Genomic DNA, 3,084 nt, shown 5'->3' on the forward strand with positions numbered 1-3,084 from the left:
AGAAGATAATACATGCTTTTATACGTTGCAACATAATATAACAGTTGCAACATAATATAATAATTCACGCAAAGCAGGGTTTTCCCGTATAACATCCAACCTTAAGTACGTTGCTGTACCTCAGGTTGCACCATGCAGCTCCAGAGGCGAATGTTGAAAGTTCGACAACTTTCTTCCATTTTTGATAATCTTTACTGCTGACGCATTTGAGATTTGAGTCCTTTTGTAAAATTCAGTGGCAGCAGAAGACAAAAATAACAACAAAAAAATGCGAACTATCCAGTGACTACTTCGTACAGCCAGAATCCATGCTGCAACATGGTGCAATAATGCATGGAGGGCAGGAAATGTGACCTGACCTTCCCGTTACATCTGTCAAGTGTGTGTGTGAGAGAGAGTGTAGTAGTAGAAATAAGTCCTCAGTTTCAATGGAGAGTTTTAGTGTCCCATGATCATCTGATGATCATCATCCTGACAAGAATACAATTCTGTGGAAAACACTGGATCCTTTATCAGTGGTAAAAAGAAAATTATCAGAGTCAGTATCGGCCTTTAAAATCCCATCGGTCGAGCCCTAGGACAGTGCAGATGAATGGGGAGGCGTGAAATGTGCCAGCAAAGTGCAGAAAAGTGAGAATACTTGCACATTTAAACCTGTAAAGAGGAGGCAGCGGCTTAAAGTAAGCTTATTATTCAAGAACAAACTCCCACTCTCACATAGTCTTGTTGTTTCAGTACTAACTTTTCATTCCATGGACCTCTTAAATTGTTGAAACAGTTTGAAATGAAAAAAGTGCTGCCAGATGGTAGTGTAACGGTTGTCGGGCGCTGAGGGTGTCAGTGTGTGTGTGTGTGTGTGTGTGTGTGCGTGTGTGTGTGTGTGAGAGAGAGAGAGAGAGGGTAAATGAGTGAATGTTTGTGTATGTGTCTGCATGTACATGGGCTTGACTTCTTATCAACTTAAAACCTGTCCATTTAAAGAAATAATCATTCTTACCTGTGAAAGTGTTTTGACAGGGGAATAAATTGACTTTGCCAATTATTTTACACACACACACACACACACACACACACACACACACACACACACACACACACACACACTTCTTTGGGCAGAATTAAAACATAGCATGTACTCACATACACACATATGCTACACACATACCTTGGGGCAGGGTTAATAGAGCAAACACACATACTTGAACAGACACATCAACTACATGTACACACACACACACACTCAAACTCCTTGGGGCAGGATTAATAAATAGCATGGATGCCATACACACACATATAGTACATACAGCAGGGCAAACATGCTACACACACCTTCAAGCAGGGTTAACACACAGCAGATATACTGTAGTTACAACACACAGATGAACACACACCTACTCACATGTACATACACACACACACACACACAAACATACACATACAAACCGCACTCACTCTCCTTGGGGCAGCGTTAACACACAGCACATGTACAGTAGATGCACTCGCGCGCGCACACACACACACACACACACACACACACACACACACACACACACTGCAGTCAGAAGCAGAGTTTCTAACCAGTGTTAGCATTAGATTAAGACTTGGCTGGCACTCATGAAATCCACATGCATACACAAAAACCCTACAGACACACACACATGCATGCTTGCACACACACAAACACAAACATACATTCTACAGCGTCAGAGAAATACAACTCCAACACACAAACACAAACACACACACACACACACACACACATACATAACCCCTAGCATCAGAGAAATCCACACCTTCACTCACACACACACACTCCCCTGCACCACAGAGATCTACACACATGGACACAAACCTGCATTCACACACACACACACACACACACACACACACACACACACACACACATACACACAGGCACCCTCTAGCACCAGAGAAATCGACACCTTTTCTCACTTACTCACACATACACACACACTCACACATCTCCAGCAGTACAGAAATCTACACACACACACACACACACACACACACACACACACACCCTGCAGCTTCAGAGTAATACGCATGCCAGCGAGCTGATGGGAGTGGAATGGCCTGACTCCATGTTTTATGTGTTGGACTTCGGCCCACTAGTTCACTTTGATTTGACCAGGCAGCTAAAACATATTGAGAATTCATCCATTCACATATTGAAAATTCATCTTGAGAATTTATTTCCCAGAAGCCTGGCTTGGAGCCTCCGTGTGATCAGAGCTATGTTAGACTTTGTAGTACATCTGTAGAGCTTAAATGTTGAATATTTCATCAATGACTAGCTGAGGATTGTGTTTCGACTCCTCCACAGGTGATGCTACCTGGATGACTATCTGAGGCAGTAGAGATGGGCAACATGGTGTGGATGGGATTAGCAACTGGGACAGAATGAAAAGTTTTAAAGGCGTGTTGCTTCTCAAAAATAAAAATAAAAAGGATGTTGCTGCTTGTCCCCCCTCCTCCTCCTCCCTGGTGGCGCTCCACATGCGTTTGTTTTGAAGAGCAAGAAGAAGAGCCAATAACAACCCTTGATAACAGCTAATATGCATTCTGAACAGGTAAGCTAATGTGAAGATACAACTATGCAGGTAGAATAGTGGAACTGGAATAACGTTGTGTATTACTTGCAAACGGTTCCTGTCTTGTGCCATAAAGTAATCCAGCAGACTTCCTGCCAAATCCAACCAGGTGGCTCTCCATGTAAAATGCAGCGTAGAGGCTGCCAATCTTACTGGCTTGTTTCCAATAATTATATTAATGTCGCAGAATTAAAGTGGTAATGATTTATTGACGTTGACATGATACATGCAGCAGCTTTAATAAAGGTAAATAGGTAGGTGAGTGGGACATACGGAGCAAAGGTGCCATAAAAAGAACTGCTGTTGATTCTGAAAAATTGCCAGACCTCTGCCTAGGCAACATGGCATTACTGTAGTGCAACAGTAGCAGCTGTAAAGGGAAACTGTGTGCATGTGGAAGTGAACGGCAAAGACAAGGTGAAGCCGGATGAAAACACAAGCAGCGGCAACATAGTGCAGATGCATTATGAGC

This window comes from Centroberyx affinis, unplaced genomic scaffold (assembly GCF_046629955.1).
Source record: "Centroberyx affinis isolate AG114_WGS23_722 - 3 ecotype Tasmania unplaced genomic scaffold, CSIRO-AGI_Caff_v1 ptg001499l_1, whole genome shotgun sequence".
NCBI classification, from domain to species: Eukaryota; Metazoa; Chordata; class Actinopteri; order Beryciformes; family Berycidae; genus Centroberyx; species Centroberyx affinis.